Genomic DNA, 24,394 nt, shown 5'->3' with positions numbered 1-24,394 from the left:
TTATTATTGTTTATATCATATCCTTATGTTTGTCATGGTAAACTCGAGTAGTAAGATCTGGGTAACAAAGCATCTATGATTTCTATCCACTTAGGATTATATGTTATGGTTATAAATAGATTCAATTTTCTCTTACTTTGTACAATGGCCATATCATTTTGATATAACTGGTGCATGGACCTTCGTCCACCTCTAAATGAAGATGGCAATACTATTCTTTTGCCACAACACTCCAACTAACATGATTCTCAATTGCACCCATTGCAATGACAATATTTGTCAATCTGCTCTATAATTCAATTTGCAAAGTGGTAGAACAAAATAACTCTACTTTTGCACAAAAAACAAGAGAGAAGACTTGCACAATATGAAGCAAAAGACTAATTGGGTACAATCTCCCCCATGCCTTGTGTGAGTGCTCCACAAAGCATGTATTTGATATATTATTCATCTCCAAGCTCAAAAAAATAGCCCAAATTACAATTAGCACACTTTAGCTTTTGTGTTTGCTTTTGTCCAACTAAAGAATTAAAGCGGTTGGGCGCCCAAAGAGTCGGGCTGTGCCCAAATACAATGTCCAATAACAAATATTTAAATCGTGTGTCCATGCGCATACAAAATAATAAATAAATGTCAGGTGCTTCAATAAATAAGTGCGCCAAAATAAATATTGGCGCCATGCCTAAGATGTGTGCCCATCAAAATGATAATACACGCTATCGCCCAGTGCTTCCCAACGCCACCGCTGCCTGCTCTACACATCAACTGAAGCATTCACAATTGTTAGAAAATAATAAAATTAAACCGACAAAAGTGAATATCTAGCAGTCTTTAGCTACAAAATAAATAAATTGGTTAGAACTCAATCCTAACCTTAATTTATTACGAGTGCGCACTCTAAACTCATAAATGTCCATTAATTAAAATATGTATTTTGCGGAGTCACCCGCTATGGAATCACCCACTTGCACATTAAATTAACAAGACGCCCAAAAAGGACAGGCGTCCCCATCGACTTTTCGCACAAGGAATCCACCTTGTGTATGAACCCCAGCAACAAATATAATTTTATGAAATCCACTGTGGAATATGCCTCCTGGCATCATATCCCCGGGGTGGGATAGCAATTGTCCTCAATTGCTATTAGCTCAATGTGGAGCCAACAATGAGGGGTAAGCACTAGGTCTCGAGTGTGCATCCATTGGGCCTCTTCAACAAGATTATTTTTAAACTTAACCAAATATCTAAAATATCTTCCGCTAGTTCTAGTGGTCATAAAGTCAGTATCTAGAATAGTTTCAGGTTCAAGGATTTCAGTTTCTTCTTCTAGCAAAGGAGGGTTTTCATAGATAGGATGCACAAGTCATTGGCCTCTAAAAGATCGTAATAAACTGATATGAAAAGTGTCGTGGATTTTCTAGTGTTGTGGTAATTCTAGTTTAAATGCATTGTCATTGATTTTGGGAATGATCTTGAAAGGTCCATAAAATCTAGGAGCTAACTTTACAATAGGGTGTTTGTCAACAGTTTGTAATCTTCGCTTTTCAATACGTAACCAAACATAATCATCAACGTTGAAACTCATAGCTTTTCTTTTCTTGTTAGCTTGTTTTGTGTATGATTGCTGGGTTTTTCGCAATCATATCTTTAACTTCATCAAAAATAGTAGCATGCATGCTAGCAATATCATCAGCAGCTTGAACTTTGTTTGACAATGATATAATTGGGGTAGGTAATCTATATCCATAAATAATTTCAAATGGTGCTTTCTGTGTAGCTGTATGTGGTGTGTTATTGTATGCAAATTGAAGTAAATGTAAATGTGTATCCCATGTTTGTGTATCGAAATTGTGTATGCACGCAAAAGATCTAAGATGGTACTGTTAGTAGCTTCTGTTTGCCCATTTGTTTCAGGATGAAATGCAGATGAAAAATCAATCTTTGTTTCTAAATTAGCAAACAAAGTAATCCAAAAATTATTGCAGAATATAGAATCACTGTCAGAAATAATAACTTATGGCAAACCATGATTAGTGGAAACAGTTTTCAAAAACAATTGAGCAGCTTGAGATGTAGTTAACGTTTTCTTGCATGGAATGAAATATGCTTATTTGCTAAACCTATCGACAATAATCCCAATCATATCATGATTAGCTTTAGTGTTAAGCAAACCAGTGATAAAATCCATTGAAATCTGTTCCCATGGTCGTTCTGGAATTGGTAAATGCATAAATAAACCATATTGTTTACCATGGTGTCATTTAACTCTTTGGCAAATTAAACATTTAGATACAAAGTTAGATACATCAGATTCCATGTGTGGCCAATAAAAATCTTCAATCAGTGTACGCAAAGTAGAAATAATTCCTCTATGGCCTTGGTATGGGGGACAATGAATTTCGTGCAAGACAAAATGATTGAAATGAAACAGTTACACATAATCTTTTTTCATAGAACATAAATCCATTAGTGTAAGACAATGAATCAATTGGAATCCAGTTATTTGAAACTAATTTATTCCAATCAGTTTGAAAACTAGGGTCTTGGTCGTAGGTATCTTTCATAGGGAGAAGAGAGTCAAAAGATATTACAGAAATATTATGAATAGTCGGTCTTCTACTTAAAGCATCGGCAACAACATTTTCTTTTACGGGTTGATATTGGATAAGTGGATGAAAACTTTGAATAAAAGCAACCCATTTAATGTGTCGGTCAGATATTTGTGGTTGATTAAGGAGATGTTTAATGCTTTGTTGGTCATTTTTTATCATGAATTCAGATCCCATTAAATAGTATTTCCATTGATGTAAAGCTTGTATTACAGCTAGCAGTTCCTTATCATAGGTAGAATACTTAAGTTCAGAGGGTTTAAGTTTGCAGCTAGTGTAGGCTATGGGATGGGAATCCTGCATAAGGACTGCTCCTATTCCAGATCCACTAACATCAGTGATTACTAGGAAAAATGGTCTATTGAAGCCAGGTAATTGCAATACAAGAGCATGAGTTAAAGCATGTTTCAGTAAATCAAAGGACTTTTGTTGATTGTCGGACCAATGATACACAATGACTTTCGTTAATAATTTTGTCAAAGGTAATGCAAGCAATGAAAAATTTCTCACAAATTTTCTGTAAAAGCTAGCAAGACCTAAGAAAGAATGTAATTCATGCACATTTTTAGGTATCAGCCAATTCAAAATTGCTTCTATCTTTTTAGGGTCAACTTTGATACCTTCAAATGAAACAATATCTCCTAGGTTTTCAATTTATGTTTGGAAAAATTCACTCTTTTTAGGATTAGCATATAATTGATTCTCTTTCGATAATTTGAAAACCAAAGATAAATGTTCATAATGCTCGTTTTCATTCTTACTGAAAACCAATATGTCATCAAAGAAAACAATGACACAACGCTGATACTTCAAAATATGTGATTCATCATACGACTGAATATGGCTGGTGCATTAGTTAAACCAAAAGGCATAACAAGGAATTCATACTGTCCAAATTGTGTTCTAAATGCAGTTTTGAAAATATCAGATATGTCCAATTGTACTTGATGGTATCCAAATTTAAGATCTATCTTGCTAAATATTGCAGATCCTTGTAGTTTGTCCATAAGATCGTCTACCCTAGGAATTAGATATCTATTCTTAATAGTGATCTTATTTAGGACACGATAATCAATGCACATCCTATAAGTATTGTTTTTCTTTTTCACTAATAGGATAGGTGCACCAAATGGAGAACAGTGGGTCTAATGAGTCCTCGAGTTAACAATTCTTCAACTTGGGCTTGAATTTCTTTTTGTTCAATTTGGTTATGTCTATATGGTGCTTTACATGGTGGTTGTGATCCAAGAATTAGGTCTATTTTGTGATCTTCAAGATGTATAGGTGGTAAGCCAGGTGGTAAGTCAGCAGTAAAACAATCTTGAAATTGTGAAAGAAATTGTGCGTGCTTAGAATTTATCTGATTTTCTTTAACTTCAATTTCATTCACCCATATTAAGTAGGATTTGCTACCTTTTCGTAATGCATATTTAGCCTGTGTATGACTAAGTAATGGAAAATTATCGAAAGTGTGCATACTATGCAATGTGATTTGTTTCCCATGAGAGTGAATCTTCATTGAATGAGTGGAATAATCTATATCAGGATTATACTGATGATGCCAAGGCATTCTTAAAATAATGTCACTAGATTGCAAAGGCACAATTAAGAAATTTCTACGTTCAACATAGTCACCAGTTTTAATTTCTAAGTCATGCACTTCTTGTGTTCCATTGTATCTAGTGCCTAAGAATGTAGCCTTGATGCAATAATGAGTAGAAACAGTATGTAAATTCAATTCTTTGACTAATTTTGCATAAATAAAATCATGTGTGCTCCCATCATCATGTAAAATAGTATTTTCTTTACCATGCATAAGACATTTCATCGTTAATAAAGAATGGGGATTTGACATACCTGGTAAAGTATCTGAAGAAGTACCAATATCGTCATCGTCTTCCGTGAAATCCAGCATTTCTTCATGGTCTTCATCTTTTGTTGCTCCCAAATAGTTGATGTGAACAATTGGCTTTTTGGATTGACAATTTGCCATTAGATGTCCAGGTTAATGATATTTGTAACAGACTATGGATTTGGCCTTAGATACATTATTGGTAATAGCTGGAAGTTTAGGAATGTTGGGATTTGGCTGGAAAGATGACTTAGGATTTGGATTTGTGTTTGATCGTAAAGCAGGGGGTCATGTCCAAGATTTACGGAATGAAGATGAAAGGAAAAAGTTTTGATTGAATCTTCGAAAATTTGAATTGAATTGTTTTGAACCAAAGTTACCATTAGTTTGAAATTGTTGTGGTCGCTTCTCTCGTCCTCAAATTTTGTCTTCAGCATCATGTGCCAAGGAAATTGAAGCTTCGAGAGTCGTTGGCTTGAACATGTTCACCTCCGCATAAAAATGTCCAAGTAAGGCAGACATAAACTTGCGTTTATGGGTTGCCTCAGGTACATCTTTGAGCATTCGAAGTTGCTATAAAGCATTCCAAAAACGCTCGGTATATTGTGAAATAGGCTCACGATCCCTCTGTTGCAGAAGATCCCACTGTTTGATTGCTTTTTCGTGGAATTGGGGTGGAAGGAAATTCTGCAAAAATTTCTTTTGGAAAGTCTCCCAAGTAGTAGGACAATCAATGCTTTTGCGGACAACACTCCACCATAGGGATGCTCTGTCCACTAGATGATTAGTGACACACTTAATTTTGTCTTTCTCACATACTGTTCTTCATGAAAATAATAGTCAAATTGACTGATAAAAGCAAGTACAGTCTTTCCATTGCATGACCCATTGAAAGTATGAAATTTGAAATTTCTTTTACTTATCTTTGTTTCTTTCCGAATAGGTTGTGCTTCAAGTGTCGCATCGATCGTACGTCGTATAAGATCTTTAGATTGCGGTCCATCTTGGTCGGTGGTAGATCGTTGCAAATTGGCCAATTGAGCTTGTAAAGTTTGACGTGCTCTTCGTTTCTCTTGAAGCTGCATCATAATTAAATCCAATTTTTGCTTCATCGTTGGTTCTCGTAAATCACCTTCAGCAATAAAATCTTCCATGGTTTGATTGGACATCTTGCAAAATTCCAAAAGACCTCACATACTCGAAATCTTGTTAGCGGGATGAGCGTAGCTCAAAGTCGGGTTTACAAGGCTTATTTCTTCTTCTTTTTTAAAATGGCTTTTTGCAGTATTTCTTCTTTGCGGATGCTGAATTTGATATCACGATCTTCTTCCAAGAGGATACTTCGTGAGTGTAGTCTACGTGTAGCAATCTGTTTTGCTAGAATTGAACTCTGTTAGTCCACAAGTGTGAACAGGGGCTTGTAGGGAAGTTGAAAATCTGTTTAAGACTAGCTGTGTATGAACAACCACTACGGGAGAGGTTTGAAATTTTGTTGTTGAGCCTTTGTAAAGTTTGAAAGCTTTAAGCTTTAAGTAAATAAAGCTTTTAACTAAATCGTTGATTTTTTTGGAGGATGGCGGCAGCTTCTAGATGGCGTCGACGGCGTTCAGTACATGCTACGGCCGTCGATGGTGAAATTTTATGCCTTAAGCTTTTTTAAGCTTCCTCACTAAGCTTTCACACTTAATCTTTATCAAAATGATTGCTTGTTTCTCTGAGAAATATAAGAGTTAACAAAGGAACTTACCGGGTGGTCCTCCGCCAGTAAAGGTTGGTCCTTCGCGATCCAAGTGTGTAGCAGGGGGCTCTTCACTGCCACGAATACGCTGGTATTGACGGATTGCCGTGAGATTGACTATAGAGCTCGATCGTTCTAGGAGCTATGCCTTCGCGCGAGATGGTAAGCGATTGGAAGACCTCGATCTCAGCTTCGCTTTGATACCATTGGTGCACAAATCGGATGTTGTATGCATATGTAGCAAGTGCCAAAAGGTCCCCAAGAACAAAATAACTCTACTTTTGCACAAAAAACAAGAGAGAAGACTTGCACAACATGAAGCAAAAGACTAGTTGGGTACAATCTCCCCCCATGCCTTGTATGAGCGCTCCACAAAGCATGTATTTGATATATTATTCATCTCCAAGCTAAAAAAAAAAAGCCCGAATTAAAATTAGCACGCTTTAGCTTTTGCGTTTGCTTTTGTCCAACTAAAGAATTAAAGCGGTTGGGTGCCCAAAGAGTCGACTTGTGCCCAAATACAATGTCTAATAACAAATATTTAAATCATGCGTCCATGCGCATACAAAATAATAAATAAATGTCAGGTATTTCAATAAATAAGCGCGTCAAAATAAATATTGGCGCCACACCTAAGATGCGTGCCCATCAAAATGATAATACACACTATCGCCCAGTGCTTCCCAACACCACCACTGCCTGCTCTACACATCAACTAAAGCATTCACAATTGTTAGAAAATAATAAAATTAAACCGACAAAAGTGAATACCTAGCAGTCTTCAGCTACAAAATAAATAAATTGGTTAGAACTCAATCCTAACCTTAATTTATTATGAGTGCGCACTCTAAACTCATAAATGTTCATTAATTTAAATATGTATTTTGCGGAATCACTCGCTATGGAATCGCCCACTTGCACGTTAAATTAACAAGACGCCCGAAAATGACAGGCATCCCCATCGACTTTTCACACAAGGAATCCACCTTGTGTATGAGCCTTGGCAACAAATATAATTTTATAGAATCCATTGCAAAACCTCACAGAATCCACCGTGGAATATGCCTCCTGGCATCACAAAGCTACTTGATTATGATGACACTAGGATAATCTACATTCCTTGATGCTACAATAAGCATCAACAATGTATTGTTGTAACAAACAGCCACCACACAAGAGACATGCTTAGTATCATCATGTACTTGAAGTTGAAAAGCATAGAACTGTAATTGAGTAACACAACCCTTGTTTTGAAGGCTTGTGGGATTTATCTATGGATGCAGATCTCTATAAGGAATTCTAATATGCCATCCATCCTCTCCATTTGGAAAGAAAAGAACATATAACATAGGCATATACCATGTATGATTATAGCAACCTCACTTATGGTGTTCAGAATAGAATATTGTCTAGAACTAGCTCGACTCTCAAAAATAGTCACTCTCATGATGGATTGGCTTGCAAACATGCACCCATTGATCTAAATGCTCCTGCATAAACATCAGGAGCATGCATCGTATGTTGAAGCTCCTCCAAAAAACTAGGCAAAGCCTGATATAACCCTTATATGATTCGATAACTCATGTTTAGTATCATATATATAAATGTATGCAAATTTTGGCCTTTGACTTTCATTCACATTATTTAGTAAGAGAGAATCAATGCGATGATATGTTAATCCTTGAGCTCGAAAAGTATAACCACCTCCAATATGATATGATATTATAGTGTACAATCACTTCCAATATCATATTATAATAATATGATATGGTATTGTCAATCTCATAATATATTAAGTTATTGTTGAAGACAAAACAATATGAAAATATTAGCAAATTTCAAAATTCAATTAGGGTTTTAAATCCTTCTACATGACTCTTCATTAAAATGAAGAGAAATATTAAAAATGTCCACTAAACTATGGCTTTGGGGTTGAAGCAATGTTATGATTCATTTGGGTTAGCATGGCTAAAAATCTGTTGATATAAACTTTAAATAATGACATTTGGACATAAAGGAAAACACTCTCTGATCCATGAAAATTGACATATGTATGAGCAAGCAACTCACATACTCCACCCTTGATACAACTATTGTTCATGGCTAGCTGAAATAGCTTCTCCTCATGATCTCCACAAGTTTCTATTGGCCACATTTTTTGAATGTACTCAACATATTTCTCCTATGTATCCCCTTATTTCCCCCATCTCACTCTATAAAAACATGCTACATCAACTAACTTTCCATCATCCTTCTCTTGTAATGTTTGTTCAACTCGTTTGCAAATGATCATCAAAGTTTTTAGAGAAAGAGATTAAGTTACTTTGATTTTTGGACAAAATATTTAATCCTTTCTTAATGGCATCTAAGTGGCACAAGATCCTTAAGGATCCAATGTCATTATGATATCCTCTAACACGTGTGAGGGTATGGCTACTTGATTTCTTCCATGCAATATCCTTCATTTTGTGCACATTCATTCGAGCATTAGGAGTGTAGAGTATAATATCATGGTTAAAGGCATGGTTTCTCACATCGGATGACCCACCATGCTCCATGTTGCATAAAACATATGCTATAAATAGTAAGGTACATATCAACTTAATGAAATTCAAAAAATGATGTACAATTTTTCACATGCACTATCTCCTATTAGACTTGGATTCCTAGTTCTCCATTTGCAACATTAATATTGGAATACTAATAAACATGGTCAATATTAGTAAAATAAAGATACAATGATTTAGGATATGAGTTAGATTGTTGATTTATGACAACTTGAAAACTTTGACAAATTGCGAATGAATGTATGCTTCCATCTTCTAGATGTGGATCACTACAAATTTTTGACACATCTATGATAATAAAGAAGCATGATAAGTAGTGTTAAAACATATATTTATAACCATAATACTTCTAGTAAAATTTTTCAAAACACAACTTTAAAACAAATGCTTAGAGAGAGAGAGAGAGAGAGAGAGAGAGAGAGAGAGAGAGAGAGAGAGAGAGAGAGAGAGAGAGAGAGAGAGAGAGAGAGAGAGAGAGAGAGAGAGAGAATTGAAAAACACTAAAAGAGTTCTATATAGTGGTTACATAAATAAATATCATGATGTATAAATAAATCTCATGACAATGAAAAGCTATAGCTAAAATTTTTAAAAACATGTGTGAGCAATGATTGACTATGTATATGTTGGGGATTGGGGGGGGGTAGCTAAGGCCAACCATGTAGACTTTACAAACTTAAGCCTTTTTAACTACTCAAGAGATATATTTTACAAAATGTTTGAATTTAAACAAGTAATCATTTTTAGTTTACATCGATTATATCATTACATACATAATTTAGACTTCCTCATCTCCTCTTAGAAACCTTTTGGAGCCAAGATATGTGCAAGTCGATCCAACCTATGTGAGTCCTACTAATCAACTTAGTTTGTGGGTGGACAAGGGTCATGGACTTTACTACACTCTTTTCAAGATTTGTGGTGGTCAATGGAGTATCTCCATTCGATGGGGTATTCCATTTGCTTAGCATAGTTCTATGCACATTGATGGCAAGCATTGGAATGTGTTCTCTCTATCTCTATCTTGCTCTCTCTCCATTTGCAAGGTTGTATATTCTCTCTCTTCTTGTTGCGGTCATCAAGTAGCGATTCTAGGGGTCCACCATAGCAAATATTTACATGAAGCAAGCCCTAGAGTCCAATGTTGGTTCAAATGGATATTCACTTCAACATCAACTTATTCAACACACTAACTTTTTCCTATTTTAGTAAAAAAGGAAAATAAAATCTTCCTCTCTTAGGCACACTTATTTCTTCTGAGGACTCTCTTTCTATTGATGAAGTTGTTCTTTTGTTCCCTCTTTTCTTCATATGTGTTTTTGATCACTTAATGCAAAGATGAATGAAAGCTTTTCACCTCATCTTCAAACCCACTTGCATTTTCCATTTTCTAACAGGAAGATAGTTGAACCTTTATGCAAAACCTCTTCTGATAGAATTCTCCAACCTCATGCAAATCCAAATGCATGTCTTTATTGTGGTGCATGCCTTGAAGAAATCAAATGGTTATGCTTAATTGAGCCATGCATCCATTTTCTCCATTGCTTAGTACATTGACATGATTGAATATTTTACTCAATCTTTGGCCAATTTAATTTTTTGTTTTAACACATGTTATAGTAGCCCTAATGAATTTTATTAGCAAATAATGTTGTAGCATCCACCACTATGAGCACTTGTTTATACTAAATTTTATTTGCTACTTTTTCAATCACCTCGAGCAAAGGTATTAGGGAATGACATTTGATAGATTCAACAACCTAACTTTTGTGGTTTGAAGTAGCAAATAAGAAGGTTCATCATCATGTGTTTGAGATCATAAATCCCTTTATATTCATTTAGAAGTTTTTGAGTCTCTTTGAAGACTAGTTTACAATCGAGAATATGGCAATTATGGCATTAATAGGTCTACTTGTATATAGATAATTGTATTTAATTGTTCATTTTGTGGGTACCTTAAAGGAAAATTTAGATGGTCCAATGTTGCTTTGATCATGCTTTGCATCTTTTACATGGATAGATTTAGGTAGATTCGAAAAGTGAGATAGATTAGCATGTAGCTGAAATCACAATTGTGGAATGCACTCTCCAGTTGATCATGCATTCTTTTACTTGAGGATTTAATAGTAGATCTCCCCAACTTCATGTGAGGCCAAAACAAATTTTTTCTTTTGAAGGTTGACTTTCTACATTATTGCAAGTAACATCATCTTTCATAATGCTTTTTGTAATAAGTAAATATGTGTAAAAACCTTAGTAGCAATAGCTATTTACTATAAACTTAACAGAAACCAACAAAGAATACATCTTTTCCCACACTACTAGATGAAAGCTTTTGTGTAGCACTATTGTAAAAACATTACTTGCAATTGTAAGAAGCTGGGAATAACAAATAAGTGTTAATAATGTTGATATTATGCCAAGTCACACTGACATTGGTATAAAAGGAGAAAAGATGTAAATTTTCACATCTTTTTGACACATTAATACAATTACAGTCTTTCTCTCCCTTCTTGCTCACAGCTTCTATGGCTTTCCCTTCTTTCTTGTCTTTCTCTCTCTAAATCTAGTCTTTCTCTCTCCTCGTCACTCTTATTCTCTCTCTTCCTCCAGTCTTTCTCTCTCTTTTGCAGTCTTCTCTCTCCTCTTTCTCTCTCCCTGGTTCTCTCTCTGACAAGTGGTATCAAAGCTTGAGTCTTTGATCCATTATTTTCTTCCATTTTCAGTCCCATTTTTCTATTTTAAAATCAATTTCAGACAAAAAAAATGGTACAAGACAGTGACTAGTGGAGTGCTGTAGGACATCTACAGTTAGCAAGAGACTACATCTAGAGATATCCAAGGTCAGATATGGCGGATAAAGGCTTAAATGGCTGGATGTCATCAAATTTCATGCAAAAATGGAGGTAACTAGGGTAAAGGATGGTTAACCGGCAGGGCTTAGTTAGAGGCTAAACTACAGTTACTTTTCAAAAGAGAGCTTCTCTTCTCTCTCCTTCAAGCTTTTGGCTGAAGCTTTCATGGTGGCTGTCAAGAAAGTCTCAAATATCTCTCTACTAAACATCTCTCTTTGTCAAAGCATGGGGCAAGGGATCTTTGTTGCATGAGCTTTAGGAGGAGTACCATAGTTGAGGTGTGCTGCAGATTTCAGCCAGACTACAGCCCGAAAATTGCGCTGAAATTGCACTGGATTTCCTGCTCTCTCTTCCCTGCTCAGCTTGCTCCAGATCTCCAGCTATTGATCACAACTCTTGAAGGCTTCATCAAGCACTTGCTGACAATAATCTTCAGCCTCTGAAGCATTTTGATTAGTCATTCTTTTGCTCAAACCCTAATACACAGTAGGGCAGCCATAGCACAGACATGGAAGCTCAAATTTCTCAAAATTTTGGACTTCCCCGACCTCCAAAGCTTCTCTAAAGCTAAGTACAAGCTGGATAGAATCCAAGATTGAAGACATTGAAGAGATTTCAGCCTGTGCATGACATTGGAGCTCAAATGGAAGGATTATTTTGGGGCTTTTCATCAAGGAGCTTGAATCTTTGATGTTCAAGTGTTCAAGCAAGACTGAAGCATTGATTCTTCAAGGATTTCATCATATTGAAGCTTGTATGGACTGATTTTATGGAGATTTCAAGCTTTATGACGGATTTATGATGGATTATGAAGAACTTTTGCATCAACGGGGTTGAAGCTGACATCCATCATATTCTTCAAGCTTAATGGAGGTGGTTACAGGTACACCATTCATTGCTGAAGCACAGGTGCAAGTACTACAGGGTACCCACAGGTCCTATATACCCTTTTGCAGGGTTTGGTAACCATTTGGGGTTACTATCTTGCATTACAGGGTCAAAACAGGGCACTTACAGGTCTAGACAGGTTGCAGGACTGGACAGTTTAGACTCTGAAATCCAGCTATAGAATTTTCTGTCCTAAACATGTTATAGCGTACTATAGCTCATCTCGAAGAGGGCATTCTTAGCTTCGATTCGCATAAAAAAGTTCTGAAATCGGAGTTTCCTAGCCAAAGTTATAGCCGTTTTTCTGACAGGGGGTATTGAAGGACTGCACTAATATGGCAGGACATAAAGGCAAAAATAAGGTCAAGGAGGATTATACTCAGCAAATCAGGGATTCCATGATGGATAGCACACTTCAAGAGAACCCTGAAGAACTTCAATAACAAGGAGAAGTCAGTTTACTCAATGATACTTTGTGTGCCCATGAACAAAGACATAGGGAACGACATGAGGCCATTTTGTCAAGAATGGAGCAAATGGTTTTATCTACTGATCAAACAAAGTCTTCCATTGATAAGTTGGTGGATTCAACTACTCAAACCAAGGCTTCCATTAATAAGTTGGTGGAATCTAATGCTCAACTTATGGCACAATTTTCTCAATTAATGCAGTTGCAAATGGGATCAAGACAAGCTAATGAGAGGGCTTGTTCAAATAGTGGCCTTCCAGTCCCACTTCAGCCATCTAACCAAAATGGTCATAAAAATGGGATTATTGGAAGAAGAGGCATTCCAAATAGTCAGTATGAAGTAGAAGAAGCTTCACAAAGGCATGATGACTATTTGGGCAGTTTGAATGGGGCCAATACTCAAACTTTTGGATTGCATACTCAAAATTCTAGGGGTACTTTACCGACAGGAAGATTACATAGTAATTCTCAGCCACCTGTTGGAAGATTTCAGTCTCAATTTGGAGGTTCTGTACTTGATAATCCTGATCAGCCAATTTTGGGACAACAACCCTTTCATGAAAAAGAGTTCAAGGACAAAATTGTTTTAGCCAAATTTAATGGCCAGTCATCTTCACCATCAGACTTAGAGGAATGGACCTCTAAGATGGAGTCCTACTTTGATATATACCCTAAAACTGATGATATGAAGATTCACTTTGCTTCCTTGCATCTAGAAGGATTTGCCCATACTTAGTGGATGTATATCAAGAAAGAGAATATACTTGTAGAGAATTGGGAAGCTTTCAAGGCACTTATGGCTGAAGTCTTTGTTTCATCTCTTGAGAAAGAGAAGTTAGCACGGAGATGGTATGGTTTGGAACAAACGGGCCTAAGTGTAAGAGAGTATACAAACCAATTCCTCAACTTGACCATGTATGTTGAAAGCATCAGTGATGAGGCTAAGCTTCACAAGTTTATGTATGGTTTGGAGCCATCTTTGTCAGCTAATGTTATGGCACAAAATCCTACTTCACTTTTCAAGGCTATTGAGCTTGCGGAGTGCTATGGAAGAAAGTATAGGAAGGAGTCTTCATTTCAGCCTAGTTATGGATAGCCAAGGACTGTTTTAAAGCAGGGACAAGTTGGTAGCATTTATGGTAACAATCATGTGCCTAATGGGAGCTTACGGGTACCAACTTATCCTCCATTTAATGCTTCTAGGCCTTAAAGTAATTTTAGGACAGCAAATAGTCCAAAGGTTGAATTTAAACATGGTGACAACAAGCCTGAGTCTATTTCAGCTAATACAAATCCCAAATCTATTCCCATGGATCTTTACAAGGAAAGGAAGAACAAGGGCTTATGCTTTAAGTGTGGAGAAAAGTATACACCTGATCATGCTTCAAAGTGTGTATATAAAAATGTCAAGCCAAAGCTTCAGAGTATGCTAGTTTTTGAGGACTTTGAAGATGGCATAGATGAAGCTAATCCAGTGGCAATCAATGTTGAAAATGAAGATCTTGAGGAGGACGTTGGACAGGGTACTTTTATGATCCAGCCGACTCTTTTCCTTTTGATCCAGGTGAAAATGTTCCGTTTGACCCTGGTGGATCTTGTGATGAGTTGCTTACTGCCACAAATTGTTCTATTTCTATGGATGCTTGGATGGGATCTAAGAGCCTTAATACACTTCATATGAAGGGAAGCATATGTGGAAAGCCAATGTTCATCCTAATAGATAGTTGCAGTACTCACAGTTTTGTCAATAAGTCTATCATGGACAAGTTAAATTGTGTTCCCACAGACTTACAACAGCCCATTAGAGTACAAGTGGCTAATGGTGAAGAGGAAATCAGCACACAGATTTGCCCACAGGTTTCTTTGCAGTTGGCTGAAAATTTTGAAGCCACAGTAAACCTGATCACTTTGGAAATGGGGCCCATAAATATTGTACTTGGTTGTGATTGGTTGATAACATTAGGCAGGATCACTATGGATTTCTCACAGTTATATATGGAGTTTATCTCCAATGGACAGCTCATCCATTTACAGGGAATTCCTAGTAGATCTGATTTTCAGCTTATCACCATTCAACAACTCAAAAGAGAGTACAAGAAGCGCTCACAAATATTTGTTTTGCATTTAAACAAAGAAACACAGGATCAACCCAATAATTCAGCAAACCATCCAGCCTTGACAGCTCTTCTTGAGGAGTATAGAGATTTGTTTGAAGTACCTACTTCATTGCCTCTTAAGAGAGCGGTGGATCACCCCATTGATTTGGAGCCCAACTCAAAGACAATCAATAAGCCACCTTACAGATTATCAAAATGTGAACGAGAGGAAGTAGCCAAGCAAATCAAAGAGCTTCTTGAAATGGGATTCATTGAACCAAGTTCTTCACCTTATGCACATTGACTACAGGGATCTCAATAAGATAACAGTGAAGAACAGGTATCCTATACTCAGGATTGATGATTTGCTTGATGAGCTTAAGGGGGCTCGATTCTTCACGAAGATTGATTTGAGATCAGGGTATCATCAGATTCGCATGCGAGAGGGTGATGAAGTCAAGACTGCTTTTAGGACTGATCGTGGGCTCTATCATTTCTTGGTGATGCTATTTGGGCTTACAAACGCTCCAGCTACCTTTCAAAGCCTGATGAATAAGATCTTGCAATCTTTCCTCTTTTAGTTTGTCTTGGTGTTCTTTGATGACATTTTGATCTATAGCAAGACTTTACAGTATCAATTGACACATATGAGGAGGGTTTTTGATGTGTTGAGACATCATAGGCTTTTTGCTAAGGAGAAGAAGTGCTCTTTCATGTAGACTGAAATGGAATACTTGGGACATATAGTCAGTGAAAAAGGAATATAGGCTGATCCCAAGAAGGTGCAATGCATAAGAGATTGGCCCACGCCTACTACTACTATCTCTCTTAAAGGATTCCTTGGTCTATCTTCATTCTATCGCCGATTTATAAAGCATTATGCAGCAATTGTAGCTCCTTTGACTGACAGGTTGAAGAAGGAGGCTTTCTTTTGGGATGCTCTTGCAGATAGTAGCTTCAACCAGTTAAAGGAACTACTTACTTCTACTCCTATCTTAGTATGCCCGGATTTCTCTAAAGAGTTTACTATACAATGTGATGCTAATGGCCGTGGCATTGGGGCTGTTTTGCTTCAGGAGCATGGAGTAATTGCATTTGAGAGCCATAAGCTTACAGATAAGGAGATGGCCATGAATGTTTATGACCAGGAGATGTTGGCTATCCTGCATGCAATCAAAAAGTGGCACCATTACTTATATGGCAGCCGATTCAGAGTACATAGTGATCACCGGGTACTCAAGTATTTCCTTACTCAGTCAAATCTCACTCCAAAGCAACGTCACTAGGTAGCAACATTACAGAATTATGACTTTGGCATCACTCATACAAGGGGCAAAGATAACATAGTGGCTGATTTTCTTTCTCGTATGTGGGCCTGCAAAGTGTCAGCCATGACAGAATTACATAATGATTGGATTGAAGAACTACAGGAGGCCTATCTTTTAGATGAGGAATTCAGCCAAATCTTTTAGAAATTACAGCAAGGTCTTATGGAAGAAAACTTGCATTACCAGCTTAAAAATGGTCTTATTTGGTGGAAAGGCAAGATTGTTACTCTCTCTACTTCTTCTTTTAAGTGAAAAATTATGGAGGAGTTACATTCTTTGCCTTTAGTTGGACACTTAGGAGTTTTCAAGACTTATGACAGGATCAGCAAAAGCTTTTATTGGAAAGGACTGTGGAAAGATGTCAAGGACTTCGTTATGAAGTGTATACCTTGTCAGCAAAATAAGAATAGCACCCATAAGCTTGGAGGTTTGTTACAGCCATTGCCTATTCCTACGGGTAAATGGACTCATATTACTATGGACTTTATTACTGGCTTACCCACTACTAAGAAGGGGTGGAATAATATTTATGTGGTAGTTGACAAACTCACCAAGCAGCTCATTTTATCCCAAAAAAAATTCAGTTTACTGCTTCTCAAGTGGCCAACCAGTTTATGGAGCATATTTTTAGACTACATGGATTACCGCAGATGATTGTCCATGATAGGGATTCAAAGTTTATGAGTAACTTCTGGCAGGCGGTATTTACATCTATGGGCACTAAGTTGGCTCCATCAACAGCTTATCATCCCCAAACTGATGGACAGACAAAGAGAGTTAATAAATGGTTGGAGACTTATCTTCGCCATTTTTGCTATGATGTCCAAACCTCATGGGATTCTTGGTTACACCTGGCTGAGTTTGCTTACAACAATTCCACTCATGCGAGCATAGGAGTTTCACCCTTTGAGGCTTTGTATGGTTACAAGATGCCCCTACCCACAGTCATCTTTAATGAAAAGATCAATCCTCATGGGAAGGAGGAGTTGGAAAGAATGCAGACCCTTCTTTAGTAATGCAAGGTGAATCTAAGGAAGGCTCAAGATCAAATGAAGATATATGCTGATGAGAAGAGGAGGCCTTTAGAGTTCCAAGAAGGAGAGTTGGTTTTGTTGAAGATGCCCAAATCCAAGTACTCTACGTTAAAAGATGGATCCAGTAATAAGCTTGCCCGCAGGTTTTATGGCCCTTACAGGATCCTTAAGTGGATTGGAGATTTGGCATACAAACTAGAGCTTCCCTCTTCTACAAAGATTCATAACGTCTTCCATGTTAGTTAGCTCAAGCCCTATTATGGTGATCTAGTGGATATAGTTGATGAGCTGCCACCTATTGATGAAGATGGTCTTGTTCAGTACATCCCAGAGGCTGTTATAGGTCAGCATGAAAAGAAGCTTAAATCACGTTCTGTTGTAGAGTATTTGATCAAATGGAGAGGTTTACCATCTGAAGAGGCTTCTTGGAGACCTGAATCTATATTGGATGAGTATCCATACTTGAGGGAGACATTGGTGGCTGAAGCCTATTGCTTATGGAGCTAGTAATGATGCAGACTGGTTCAGGACAGCACGCTGTTTTAGAACAGTTTTTATCGTACCTAATTTTCAGAATTAAACTATCTATATGGGCTTAAAGTAATCTTCAAGAGCTTCGTTTTGATATATGGTACATCTCATTTGGACACTTCTATCAAAAGTTATGGCAGATTTGGTCCAGCAGGGACAGTTTATTCAGCAAGCTGTCTACTTTGTTCTGGGACTATTTGTTGAAGACTTCATGGCTCCATTTGCTTCTGAAGTATTTCAAATCATGTATATAGTTGGGCCTTACTTCCCTTCTTCAAATTCAGCTCTTGTAATGGTCATTCTTCATTCATTTCCCATTTGTAAAGCTGTAAAACAAAGTAGTACTTTGTTCTATCCATCTCCTTTCTAGTTGTTTCTAGGTTTGTTTTTTAGGACAAAAACTTTTGGGAAGGGATGGATTGTGAGAAGTTGGGAATAACAAATAAGTGTTAATAATGTTGATATTATACCATGTCACATTGACATTGGTATAAAAGGAGAAAAGATGTAATTTTTCACATCTTTTTGACACATTAATACAATTACAGTCTTTCTCTCCCTTCTTGCTCACAGCTTCTATGGCTTTCCCTTCTTTCTTGTCTTTCTCTCTCTAAATCTAGTCTTTCTCTCTCCTCGTCACTCTTATTCTCTCTCTTCCTGCAGTCTTTCTCTCTCTTTTACAGTCTTCTCTCTCCTCTTTCTCTCTCCCTGGTTCTCTCTCTGACAGCATTAAACACATGAAAAAAGGACATGTTTACTCATAGGACATGTATTAGATATAAACACTTGTTTAAGCCTAGGTGGCCTCAACTAAGGCTCTTGAACATAAAAGGTAGATTATCATTGAACCATTTATTGATCCAAAGTCCATGTGTCCATTGTTTTGATTAGGAAACCATAATCAATTTAAGGTCCTTGCCATTGAAATGTGAATGAAAATAATATTGGAGACCAAATAAAACTGCAAGGTCTCCTTAACCTGAGAGAGCTTACTTTGCATTACAAGTTATGTCAACATTTTAAGTATTGGTTTCATTGATAAAAAAGTAGGTGGATAAAAAGAAAGCATGATCACAAATTTAAACATATTTGAATGTGACAATTGCTTCAATCCTAACTAAGTTACAATGAAATGCATCACTCATCTTGCCCCTTTCCCTAAAAAGGCATCCCTTCATGTAACATGATTTTGCAAGCTAGCATTATTAGTCTAGATCTTAGGCTCAATATTGGTAACTAAAAATGGGAGTAATGACTCACTGTTGTGCTTGGGAGACTAATGAAAATACACGTAGCTATGTGTTTCTTACATTTTTACAACTACAAAAACGGATATGTTGGCATGGCTTCAACTCATCCTCTTTCAAACATAGCATCTAATTGAGACGAGTGTTATGATTTGAAAACAAAATTGTCAATACATGTAAGCAACCTTACATGAAATATTGATTTTATGCAAAATAGTTCTATTCCTTTAAAGACATCTATATAGTATTTACACTTACTAACCTTTTTGTCATTAGGAGAAATATGGACTCTCTTTTTTGCCCCTTAACGGGTTTGTCGTACCTTCCTCTCTCTAAAAAGAGATTCCAAAATAATATTAGAATAAGAGATCTTCTACAATCAAGCAAATCTTGTATTTGTATTTTCAATAGATTTCATCTATTATTTTATTCTCAAACTGTAGGATAAGGCCACATTTTCTCAAAATCCTCATAACTAAAAAAATATAATTCTATTTTCTGTAAAAATTGAGCCAATCATTAATATACGACTCTTTAATGCCCTCATGACTTTTCAACATGAAAATATAATAGAATCATTCTCATTCTTGCTTCTTAAAAGGGCGGAAGTTAAAAAACGATATAAAATGATCAACAAGTGATGTCTATCATTGAAGATGCTATGCAGGCTACACACGTGTAAAATATGGAGTTACAGTCTAAAGTTATGGACTTGGAGAAGGAGAATCGAAACATAAAAAGGAAGCTCACAAAAACTTTTGAGATTAGGCCCACTTTTAAAACCAAAGAAGCACGTCGGCACATCCGATTAGTTAAACCAATTCACCAATTAACCAAAGGAAGTGGACAATATCATAGACATATATATGCTCAATTTGCTACAATGAGAAATATGTTCCCTCATGTAGAGAATGATACTATTGCCAAAGTCCTAAGAAAGGATATGGTCAAAAATGCATTGGAAAATCGTAAATTCAGGGACATTATAGATGGTGTTGTAAATGAACATCTTAGGGATGTGAACAACTTTTTTATTGCTACAGATGCTCATGGATTATGTGACAAGGTGGGAATGACTTCTGAGTCATATAGTATGCTCAATCAATAATTGGATACAGGATTTAAGTAAGTCTTCAAATCTAAGCGAGTAATGCCTCTGCCAAAACCATTTCAAGTGAAGAATGCTTGAAAATAACTAAATGAGAAAGTTTTAGAACTAATTGGTGAGCCAACACATTTGAAAAATACACACATATTGAAGTATGGTTCCAAAGAAGTTGCTTTTGTATTGAATGCATCCAACAACTTTGTATTGGGTATATATAGGGTTCAGATTGCTATGGTCAAGTTTTACAATATGTCTATGGAAGAATGTAGAGGCAAGCTTAAGTTTGTCCTCAAACTTGAGCTTGTTCTAAAACTTGATGAGAGTGAGATTATTAAGGGGAAAAAACTTGAACATGTGAGTATAACACTTATGAATCGAGCATTGGATCCTAACATCGATGAAAACCATCCTTTATACTTGAGTGTACAGTCAGAGAATGAAATATGGTGGCTTGCAACATTTGAAGTACCAAAGGAGGACCATTAAGTACTTAAAGATTTTTTTAACCTCACTAATATACCCAATGCTATTCAATAGCAAAATAATGGAACAATTTTACACATTGAGGAGTTTGGGGACTATCAAGTTGAATGGCATCTTGAAGGCGATTTAAGAACATTGAAGTGTATGTTTGGTTTATTAAATGTAGCGAATGCAAAATTTCCGTGCATATACTACATGCAAACTAGGAAGAAAGGGAAAGATGGAAAGAAAGAATGGCTTACCAAGGTAGGACAACAAGGTGCTCCAACACGTGATCAAAAAGTCATGAGAAATGGAATGCTAATTCCAGTGGACCCAAACTGGCGCCCTATTTTGGAAATACCACTAACAAGGGTTTACTTTTGCACATTGCATTGTTTGGTTAGAATAATTGAAAAGCTAGTATATGAATATATATGCTTTGCATACAAGATGCAGCCTATGCCAGAAGCTAATGCTACATGCAAGAAGAAGTTCTCTCTAAAGTTGGATTGCAGGGGGGCCAAGTAGAACAAAAAAGGACAAGAAAAAATCGAGAAAGAGTGGAAATATCCCTTGTAAACCATGCTTTGGTGGATCCAAGGCTAGTAATTTTATATCTCCACCTCGAGATGAAGAAGGCCATATACTTGTAAAACAACCATAGAAGTATGAAGCATGGAAAAAGTTGCATCTTGTTGTTTCAGATTGGAGCAATAGGGGACAAATGAGGATTGCAAATGTAGAAGTGTGGATACACCTAGATAGATTAGTAGCTCTTTTACAAAGTTGAGATTTAGGGATGGTGATGCCAATACATTTAAAGAGACAGTTGCTAAATTTCATCAGTCCATGGTGGAGGCATGGACTACAAATAGTATAACACACTACATGGCTAGTATTGTCACCGTTACAAAAAAATATCATCATTTTGAATTAGTTTGTGTTTCTAATCTCTCTTCTTCTACAGCATATACTTGAAGCACATGGTCCATACTTTGCATATCAAGGAAGTTTAGCAGTATGGTCAACTCAAGGCATGGATCGATCCCATTGGCAAGCTCAATGTGCTTTTCAAAAGGCAACTGATCATGGAGGTGGCATCAATGATTCCAATTCTATGAGGCAATTATTACAATGGTGGTACAGGAGATTAGAGATATGATACGAGGAAAAAGAAAAGAAGTCCAAAACCTCTCAAGCAGAATTTATAAGTAGTGCAATATATGAAGTGAGAAAAGCAAGATATAAAAACAACACAACTAGACAACGCCACACAGACTGGTTGGCAACCCAAGAGAGAGATGGAAAGAAATGGAGACCTATATAAAGATAATACTTTTGATGCATTTAGAGTCCATGAGAGAGCATAGGTACCCAGGATATGACACATCAATACTCCTATCTTTAACATGAGATGTCTTGCAAATTTTGTTTAAAATTTCGAAGGTTTGTCATTATGATCTGCAACAATAAGGATGCGTTTAATCTTAATGTCAACAATTTGCTTTGAGAAGCTATCTTGTAATTGGATCTATGTTTTTAGCTCAGGTTTGGTTGTAGATTGTAACGAACTTAGTTTTGGTTTATCTTTCTAGTAGACCTTCAAGTATTTGATAGCAATGGTCTACAAAATGGGGCTAAATTTTGCCTAGCTCTAGTTGTACTTGGTGCAACGCACTATCTACCGTATATTTCATGGTTTCGTAATGCCAAATCTGATATTTGATATTCTATTTTACCATGATTTGCACATATTTCCAAGTTTTTAATTTTGAAAGTAGTTTTGTTAAGGATAAATTCAATGCGCAATCATGCACACGTCAGTGATCAGTTGTACATGGGCTGATGCACTATATCTTTAATGTATTTAATAATTTGGCAACACTATATCTGATATGCAATATTCCATTTGACCCATGACTTATTTCTTGTGAATTTTAAAGTTTCCAATATTTCACGTAGTTTAGTTGACAACACATTTAATATGCAGTTGTGCACACTAGGTATGGTGGTGAGTTTTTTTGTTATCAGTGAAGTATAATCCAATTAATGCATTTTCAAAAAATGATTGAATCGTCAATTTTATAAATCAAAATCTGGTGAAACTTCACCCACATGTCGAGCATCATAAAAACTCGTGGATATTAAAAAATCGGCCCTATCAAAAGTCTATGGGACACCTGTCTGGAGGCTCGTGTCTGGGGCCCTATCGAGAGAGATTCAGGGCCCTAGATACAAGCCTCCAGACAGGTGTCTCAGAGACTTCTGATGAGGCCAAATTTTTTTTGGGTAGTTGATATACCCTAGAGGAGTCCACAGGTAAAATTTCATGTCAATCGGATCACTGGTCATATTTTTCCAAAGCCTGGATACATTAATTCAAGTTTAAGGGTTTTTTGAAAGTTTTGCTATAAGTTTAAAGTTTCACCTCATTTTACACATTTCACTTTTGAGTTTTGGGTTTTCTCTCCTAGAAGACATGGCACGCACCAAGCAAGTGGCCCGAAGACACCCCTTAGAAATCCTATGTAGAGGCCACCTTCCCCACCTCCACCTCCACCACCACCACCACCAACACCAACACCAACACCACTACCACCACCACGCAAGCATTGCAAGCGTCGATGGAAGCCAGGCACAGTGGCTCTTCGTGAGATCCGCCATTACCAGAAGACCATGCACCTCCAGATACCAAAGGCTCCATTCCAGAAGCTAGTCTATGAGATTATGGACGACATACTCATTAAGAACAACAAGAGGCACTTCCCAGATGGAACATGCTTGCAACAACCCGATCGCTATATTGCCCAACCCCTCCTTTCACTACAGGAAGCTGCCAAAGCTTACATCATCGACTTGTTTGGAGACTCGGTCTATGCTGCAGTACATGCAAGGAGAGTCACCGTCATCGATAGGGATTTGCAGATAGTGAGTTCTTCCGACGATGGAAGGATAGTCCTCGCGGAGATCAACAACGATAGGGATGTACTACTAAAACATATATGGAATGTAGCTTCCAAAGAGATTTTGTAAAATTCTGATTGTAATAGATCCCATGTAAAATGTTATGAATATGAATACAAATTTTTTGGTGCATCTTATTTTTGTTTATTCACTTGTTATTTGTTTTATTTATGTCTTTGAGTTATTGTTACATGCGTTCGAACGAATACATGTTACGCAAACTCGATAAAGCACTATGTATTAAATTTAGGGTACGAATTGTGTTGCGTATAAATCTGATAAATAAACATAATATTCAAGTAAAAAACAATAATAAACGATGCGTATGACAAACTACATTGCACGCAAATCCAACAAATATTGATTTTCATTACTTCAAGAGAAGATTACAAATTACATTACATTGGTAATGAGATATCATTTGGCACTAATTACATATTCGCTCTCGTAGGCTTCTTTGAGCTAGACTCCCCATGGTCAGAGCTATTCCTTCATGTGTAGATCCATAAGCTGCTTCAGCCAATACATCTGACTCGTTGGACTATTCTTGTCATAGAGATTCTTGATTTTATCCCACAACTGCCATGTACTTCGTTCTTCCTCAAATACATTGTAATGAACTTGTTCTGTGAGAGATAATACA

This window comes from Lygodium microphyllum, chromosome 2, assembly GCF_053477565.2.
Source record: "Lygodium microphyllum isolate KBCC chromosome 2, Lygodium_microphyllum_v1.1.10, whole genome shotgun sequence".
NCBI classification, from domain to species: Eukaryota; Viridiplantae; Streptophyta; class Polypodiopsida; order Schizaeales; family Lygodiaceae; genus Lygodium; species Lygodium microphyllum.
The sequence above is the reverse complement of the archived record's forward strand: the minus strand, read 5'-3'. Positions refer to the sequence as shown.